This window comes from Camelina sativa, chromosome 5 (assembly GCF_030686135.1).
Source record: "Camelina sativa cultivar CO46 ecotype springtype chromosome 5, ASM3068613v1".
NCBI lineage: Eukaryota > Viridiplantae > Streptophyta > Magnoliopsida > Brassicales > Brassicaceae > Camelina > Camelina sativa.
In genome coordinates, this window is record NC_141884.1 from 26,415,530 (window position 1) to 26,424,496 (window position 8,967).

The following is an 8,967-nucleotide window of genomic DNA, read 5'->3' on the forward strand; positions in this document are numbered from 1 at the left end:
ATCACCTTGATGAGTTTGACAGAATCTGTTGTCTTACAAAGATTAATTGTGTGAGTGAAGATGGATTCAAGTTGAGGCTCTTCCCATTTTCACTTGGAGACAAGGCTCACCTTTGGGAGAAAACTCTTCCTGCTGGAGCAATAACCACATGGGATGCTTGCAAGAAGGCTTTCTTGGCCAAATTCTTCTCAAATGCAAGGACTGCTAGGTTGAGAAATGAAATTTCTGGGTTTGCTCAAAGGAACAATGAGAGCTTTTGTGAAGCTTGGGAGAGGTTTAAAGGGTTCCAGACTCAGTGTCCTCACCATGGCTTCAGCAATGAGTCCCTACTTAGCACATTGTATAGAGGAGTGCTTCCCAAGATCAGGATGCTTCTTGATACAGCTTCTAATGGCAACTTCCTCAACAAGAATGTGGAAGAATGATGGGAACTAATTGAGAATCTTGCTAAGTCTGATGGGAACTATAATGAGGATTATGATAGAACAGTAAGGTCATCATCCACTGATCAAGAGGAGAAGTATAAGAAGGACTTGAAGATGGTCAATGAGTAGCTTGACAAGATCCTACTTAGCCAACAAAAGTCCATTCACTTCATTGGTGAAGAAGAGGTTCCTGTTCAAGAAGGGGAGAACGAATTTGCTGAGTTGTTCTACATGCAAAACCATGGAGGATTCAAAGGCTACAACCAAGGAGGTTTCAAGAACAACAATCTCTCTTATAGGAGTAACAATGTGGCCAACCTTCAAGACCAACTCTATCCACCTCAACAGCCTCAACAACAGAACAACTATGTCCCCAAACAACAACATCAAGTGTTCCAGCCTCAGTTGTGTCCCCCACCAGGGTTTCAGACTAACCAAGGCCAAGAACAAGAATTAAGAGCTATGATGCAACAGTTGTTGATTGGGCAAACACAAGGAATGATTGAGGAAGACAAACAGTTTGCTGAGTTGAACAAAAGGCTCACATCACAGTACAATGACCTTAACATGAAGTTTGAAGGTCTTAACTCTAGAGTGAAGTATATGGAGAGCAACATTGCCTCTACTTCAGCTCCTAAACCCAACCAACTCCCTGGAAAAGCTGTTCAAAATCCAAAGGAGTTCACTGCAAAAGCCATCCATATCTCTGATGAGGAAGTCACTGAGGACAGTGCAGTCCAAGTTTGGGGGAATTCATCAGTTACTGAAGCCCCAAGTGACGTTTGTGCAAAGCAAATGGAGCTTGCAAGCGCACTTGACCAGGGACTCGAACAGCCACTCGACCGAGTGCATGCTCGAGCGGTCGATTGAGCTGGAGACTCCGAAGCTGTCAAGCGTGCTAAGTACATTCCTCCTGCTTACAAACCGCCTCTGCCATTCCTAGGACGTTTCAAAGCACAGAAGCTTAAGGAGCTTAGGGAAATTATTGAGAGAAAGAAAATGTTTGCTAAGCAACAAGAGGATGAGAGGGTTTTGAAGGAAGAAGCTGTGGTTGAGAAACAAGAGGAAGTGTTAGCTATACAAGAGGTCATCATTGCTTACCAAGAAGAGGAGAGAGGACCTGCCTTGAAACAGTATGAACCATATCCTCTCTATAGAGATTTTCTGCTTGATTTGTCAAACAAGAAGGCTCAAGCTCAAGATGAGAAGGATCTTGAGGACCTTGGAGGAGTGATCATCCCAATTAAGCTTAAGGATCCAGGGCCATTCTATCTGCCTTGCACAATCAGTTACCTTCACTACAACCAATGCCTTCAACCAGTGTGATGCCATACTCCATAGCAGAAAAGCTTGGGAGAACTGACTTCAAATCCACCAACCTCCATGTATGCCTAGCTGATGGGTCAAATAGGGAGGTAGTCGGAAGGTTGGAGAATGTCCCAATCAAGATAGGGAAGGCAAGGGTTCATACAGATTTTGTGGTATTGGAGATGGACAAGGAACCTGAAGATCCTATCATCCTTGGGAGGCCATTCTTAGCTACTGTTGGAGCAGTCATTGATGTCAAGGAAGGTCTTGTGACCTTGAACATTGCTGAGGGTATAGTTATGAAGTTCAACATTTATAACCCAACCAACCTTCCTACCATTGATGATCAGCCTTTTACTATCAAGGACAAAGGTGGTCAAGAGGTTTTAAGTGATAATGCAACTCCAAAGGCTGAGCTCTCTCTTCAAGAAGATTCTGTGGAAAAGCTTAAGAGGTCAGTTCAAGAGTTGACTAGTATGGTTGAGGATCTCCAAGTTAAGCTGAACAAGAGGTCTTTGAGGAAAGCAAGACCAAGGCTCAAAATTAAGAAGAAGAATGGTTTGTGTGTTAAGGGTGAGGTTATCAAAGATCAACTTCACAGTGACCAAGAGGTTCCAGGGAGGATTTCATCACCTCCTTGGTATCTAGACCAAGTCTAAGAAGGAAACCAAAGTCAAGCTTAGTGACTTTAAACAAGCTCACTAGGGAGGAAGTCCCTAAGGTATCCTTTGTAAATATGGTTTAATTTCTTTGTAGTTTTGATGTGTTTTCTTTTATGTTTGTGTTGGACAGGCTTTTTAATATAAGTGTAGATGGGTAAAGAGAGATTTGGACATGGAGAAGGAGAAACGCAAGCCCACTCGACCAGCCCATGAGAGGTACTCGACCGAGTTGGCAAAGAAGTAAGGCCCATTTAATCATCATTTCTCTAGCACGATCGAGTGGAGGGAAGAACAAGAAGAAAATTTTGAATTTTCAAAATTTGGTCAATGAGCTCGACCGTGTACAGTCGAGTGTGGGGTCGAGTGGCAGCAAAAACTCGGGTCAAAGATTCCCATTTCAAATTTGAATGGTATGGACGCTCTACCCTTGTCTCCTTGTCCCCTTAGCTTCATTATATAGAGCTTGCACGAGATTATACTTCTCACACTCTCTCATTTGCTCAAAACAACTAAATTCAAGTTTTTAAAATCTCTCTCAAAGTTCATCTTTTGCTCAAGCTTAGTTCTTTCAAGTTTTTGGGTCACTAACCTATTAACTTTGAGCTTTGAGTCTATTCCCTTCAGTTCTTTTTGAAAATGTCTTCAAGGATCACCAGGAAGTCTCAACAAACCGCTGCAAGCTCCATGGAACGTCGTGATGCTAGCCTTGAATCAAGAGGAGGAGCTGGAAGAACCACTCGACGACCCACTCGATCAAGCACTCGACCGAGTGGCGGTTCGAGTAGCCGGTCGAGCCAGATGTCGTGTCCAAGGAGTGAGTCAGTTGAGGAAGATCCTGAGAGGACCGAAAGTGAGGAAGAAAGCGAGCCAACTCTCAATGAGTTCTTGAGGAGACACAAGGCCAAAGGGAAGAGGCCAGAAGTTGAGGTTGAAAAAGAGGAGAGTGAAAATGAGAGTGAGGAAGAAAGTGAAGAAGAAGAGTTAGAGGATGATGGAGAAGCAGAATTTTGTGGGTTGTCAAAGAGGCAGCCTTATGATGCTTTCATGAGAATGGAGTTCCTGGGGACTAGATATCCACACAAGGAGACCATGGAGAAGCTAGCCATTGATGAAGATGTGGAGTATCTCTTTGAGAAGAGCAACTTAACCAAGTTCATGGGGCTTTGCATGGAGGGCTACAAGGAAGAAAGTTGTGAGTTTCTAGCCACTGTCAAGCTGACTACATATTCATGGAAGGATGCTGAGTTTGGAGCTAGTCACATTGCCAAATCAGAGGAAAGGAGCTCAAGTACCCGAGAACAACAATTTTCGAGGCACTCGACCGGGTCACTCGAGCACCCACTCGACCGAGCACCTCAAATGCACTCGGCTGAGTTCCAGCCCAGATCACCCTATGGCTTCCCACCTCCAGCTGCTTATCCAGGTTATCCAAGTTACCCTCCCATCCTACCTCAATACTTCATGGATCCAGCTCTCTACCAGCAGTTTTCCCAGCAGCAAGGACAAGTTTTTGGCACACGCGGTCCAGCTCGACCCCCCCCCACTCGACACGCACTCGACCGAGTCTCGGTCGATTGCCATCGTTGAGCTGCCCCAATCTCCACCTCCAAGTCACCAACAAGCCCCCACATACTCCTTTGACAGCATGCAAATGGATGTGGACAACTTCTTCCACAATCTATAAGGTACCACTATCACCTTCACTTGTAAATATCATTGCATTTCATATTATGTTTAGTTTTTTTTAGTCTTGAATCCTTAATCAAATTTCTTTCACACAAGGGACTGTGTGATATAAGCTTGGGGGAGGGTTTGAGATAGCATTTGACATTGTGTTTTGTGTTCTTATTTCAAATTTTTAGCATCAACAAATTTTGCATAAGCATCTAAGGCATAGAAAAACCATAAAAATTTGAAAAATTTTGAAAAAATCTTTATAAAAAAAAGAGTGTTCATGTAGTTTGCATTGCATATTAGGATCTTGTTTAGCATGTTTCATGTAGGATTGTATGATAATTGCATTAGGGATCTATGATGAGTTTGCCTTGTTAGCTTGTTTATTCACTAGACTAGGATCAATGCCCAAGTTAATAATACTTTGATGCTAGTTGAGTAGTTAGAAGCATAAGATTGAACCAAACCTTGAATTCTTGCATTGCATTTGGTCTAAATTGAAGCATGTTGTGATTTGAAACCATTTCCTACTTATAAGAACCTAATATTGACTTTCAATTATCAATGTGTGCATTGCTTTAAACTCATGGATACAATATACATACTTGGATCATCTTTCTCCTTTTTACCACTCTTGTTGATCCAAGTAGCTGATTTCTTCATTAAGAATCAGTTCCCCTACCCCTAAACCAACCCTTCTTTCAAGCCATGTTTATTCTTGTGTGTGTGAGGCCTATTTTTGGGATTGAGCTTGGTAGAAAGTGTTAGGTTTGAATTGACAAGAGTAAAGCCTTGTGTAGTTCTAGTTTGCATTTTTCAAACTAGATAGGACTAGGTGGTTCACTTGTTGGGTTTGGGACTTGGTTGTTATGAAAAGAAAAGAAAGAAAAGAGAAAGAAAAAAGGGTAGAGTCTTTAAGAGGAGATTGTGTTTAAGCAAAGTCTAGTGAAAGGATAGGAAGTAAAAAAGTGTTGTAGAGAATGGTTCTAGCTAAAGAAAAGAAAAGAAAGAAAATAAAAGTCTAGCAAAAAGCTTGTATGTCTTAAGAATAGGAAGAAAAGAGAACCATAGCAAATAAGTAAGAATCCCCCATCCCACTAGAAAGATCAAATAAGAAACCTCTCATAAGACTTGAAAACCAAAAGAGAAAAGGGTGAAAGAGAAAAGAAGAAGTTAAAGGGTAGCACTAGGATCATTTGAGTTTAGATTGCTAGGATAAACACTTTGGGTGCCTTTGGGTAGACAAGGTTTTATTCTTGTATGTGTCTAGGTGTTCTTACCTTTAGCATTCTTCTAAAGCTCAATCCATTTTCATGAGAGAACCTTGATATTGATAAGCCCCACTCTAAAGAGAGACCATCATTGTCTCAAGGCCTTTATCTCCAAGCCAAATGAGTTTAAGCATTGCATAGAATTGATTCATGTTCTTGATTAATGAATGTTAAAGGAAATGGTTGATTTGAATGCATGTGGATGTCTTAGGCTCAAATCAATAAAGGTTGTGATATGCTTGTCTAAAATCTTTAAGTACAGCTCATTCAACTTGCATCATAGTACTAATAACTTGGACATTGATTCTAGATGGTCTATTTGCAAGCTTTAGGAGCTGAGATCCCCCTTTCAAACCTCACCTACCTTCTTATGTCTTGCTTATTTTCTTTAGGGCAAGCAAAGACTAAGTTTGGGGGTGTTGATATTCATATATTTTACCTTGTTTTCCCTTAGTATATTCACATCTTTTGCATCTTTTGTTATCCATTTTGACCATTATTGCATAGGTTTAGGACCAATCATGCATTAGAGTTTAGTTGCATTGCATTTGCATCTTTTAATGCATAAACATGTGATTTTGGAGCTTAAGGAGCATGGAAGCAATGCTGAGGAGAAGTGAAGCAATCATGAAGGAAAAACAAGAGAGTTAAGGCTGAAGAACCAAGGTTTGGAGTCTCACTCGACTGCACACTCGACCAGACACTCGACCGTGTGCTGAGGAGGACTCGACCGAGTGGAGAATACACGAGAGAAGCCAACTCGACCGAGCACAGGGTCGAGTTGAGCGAGCCGTTGACTATTTTGTCTTTTAGTATTTTTAGGGCTTCCACCTCCTCTCCTATATAAAGCCTTGTATCTGCAGCCACCAAAAGAGTCCAGCTTTTTAGATATTCTCTAGACCTAGTATTTTCCCTTTTGGGAATTATTCATTTTGCACTTTTATTTTTAGATCTTGTACTTTCTTGAGATAAAAAGACTAGATTCTTGTATTTTGTTGATTTCATAACTTTCAGAATATTAAGAATTCGAGTTTTATTTCTTCTTCAATATTGTAGATCTCTGTTTTATCTTTCTAGTGATGCAAGTTTCATTATTTTCTGGGTTTTTGACTTTGTTCATCATGTGTTCTTGTGAGTAGTTCTCTAGGATCTTGAGGATGGGTTAGGCTGTATTGATCTTGTACTATGTTTGATTTGGTCAAGCTTGATTGTTGTAGATCTCTTCTAGGCTAGATGTTCTTAATGTTGATCCTATATCTGAGAAGGTAGGGTTTGATTTCAAGCATCTTAGCATCACACCAATGTTTAAGATCTAGAGCTTACCATTAGGCTTGCTAGATCTAGAGCTTACCATTAGGCTTGCTACGAGATTAGAGGTCTTGTTTGGTATGAGACATATTGCTTAATGCCTGCTTGTGTCGATTCTTTACTACGTGAGAACAAGTCTAGAAATGCATAGGTTTGATTGTTTCTTGCCATGAGAGTGGATTAAACTTGTCTTAGAAATATATGTCTAGAGATTAGCTCAAGTTGTTTGAGGTTTGTTGACCAAGTTAGATAACCACAATGGTTAGTTCAGCCCATGAATCTCTCCTCAAGGCCTTCTTTGTTTATTGATTTCTTAGTCTTAATCCTGTTGCTTGCTTGTTGTTTGATTCGTTTTTGCATTGCTCTATTTTTATTGTGTTGCTCTGTTTTTACGTTTAGTCCAGCTCGACCCTGCACTCGATCTACACTCGATCGAGTGCTTGCTCGAGTTCATCCCCAGAACTTGTGTTTATGATTTGTGTTTGTCCTGTTTCATTTGAGCTGCATTTCTGTTGCATCCATTTAGCTTTCTGTTCATTATTTGCCTTGCATTAGTTCATTTCTTGCATTACAGTAGTTTCTATTTCTGTACTAGCTTCATAACTGCTATAATCATTCTGTTCCCTTTACATTTAGCATCTAATTCTTGTAGTTTTACTTTCTGCACTTTACATTTTCATCATAGGATTGTTAGTGACAAACATCCTTTATATTTGGCTTGACTTAGTCTCATATGCATGTCTTAATTGTTCACAAACACTCATTTAGGATTGACACCTCTTATAGTTCAATTGCATAAGGATAATTGAAACACCTTACCATCCATTCATTCATATCTCACCATCAGATTCACCATTGCATACATCATCTCATCCACCACCAAATAATCTTGTTTCAGACACTTAGAAAACAGAGAACGTAAAAGCTTAAGCTTCCCTTAACCCTAGTCTCTCTTGAGAATAAGGTTAATGCTTGGAAGTTGATTCTTATTGATGTTGTAGAGATCTTTATATAGATCTCTATAAACCGACATAAGCAAAGACTAAAAGGAAAACTATCAAAACCTTACATATCATAAAAAGGAAACATTAAAACAAAGCCTTGGTCGTAATGGCCTTTCTTCTTTGATACGTGAGTCCATACTTCGTATCATTACTCCCCTCTAAAGCTTCCCCGCATCCTCCTATGTTGCAACGTCCTCTGCATCAGCCGTCCATTTGACCAAAAGCTGTCTCTGTCCGCCGCGTATACAAGCCTTAAGGAGCCCCACTGGTTGAGGTGGCACTGAACGGCCATGTAAAACAGGCGGTAGAACTGGTGTATCGGTTGGCGGTTGTCCTTTGTGATCCTTGAGTAGAGAGACATGGAACACATCGTGAATTTTTGAGCCATCCGGAAGTTTTAATCGATATGACACAGTCCCAATACGAGCCACTATCTCGAATGGACCATAAAACCTTGGAGAGAGCTTTGTGAAGGCCTTCTTAGCCACAGATAGCTGGCGATACGGTTGTAGCTTGAGCCACACCCAATCTCCAACACTGAACTCAACAAACAGATGTTGTAGATCATAAACAAGCTTCATACGATTTGGAGCTTCCATTAAACGTTCCCTAGCGAGTGCCAAAAACTCATCACGCTGTCCTAAGGCGACGTCCACAGCCTCCACTTGAGTGCTTCCGCCAGTATAATCTAACAACCTAGGAGGATCTCTCCCATAGACTAGACGAAATGGTGTTGCCTTAAGACCAGTGTGAAAGGACGTATTATAGCAGTACTCAACCCATGGAAGCCACTCTAGCCATTGTCGGGGTGTATCTCCATTTAAACATCTTAAGTACATTTCCAATGTTCGATTCACCACCCCGGTCTGACCATCGGACTGGGGATGGTAGGTAGTTGTAAAACATAAATTTGTGCCCATCAATTTGAACAATTCGTGCCAAAACAAACTCCAAAATACCAGATCACAGTCAGTAACAATGGTCTCTGGGATACCGTGTAAGCGGACAATATCACGGAAGAAAACATGGGAGACATATCCTGCTGTATATGGGTGACTCGATGCAATGAAATGGGCATATTTCGAAAAGCGATCTACCACCACCAAAATCACCATTTTCCCAGAAACCTTAGGAAGAGCCTCAACGAAATCCATTGAGATATCTGACCAAACCTGAGTCGGAACTGGAAGTGGTTGTAGCAGCCCACTCGGTTTCAATGTCTCCCATTTATTTTGTTGACAAACTTGACAACCTCGAACAAACTCCTAAACTGTCTTCTTCCACCCTTTCCAGTAGAAATCTCGCCGTATTCTAT

General features: G+C 41.0%; 1 non-coding gene across 1 annotated transcript; it reads right to left on the bottom strand.

Moving 5' to 3' along the window:
* Positions 1–206: 206 nt before the first annotated feature.
* LOC147944403 (small nucleolar RNA R71) lies at positions 207–313 on the bottom strand. Its single transcript, XR_015558700.1, has one exon. It is a non-coding gene; the product is annotated as a small nucleolar RNA R71 (small nucleolar RNA).
* Positions 314–8,967: the final 8,654 nt, after the last annotated feature.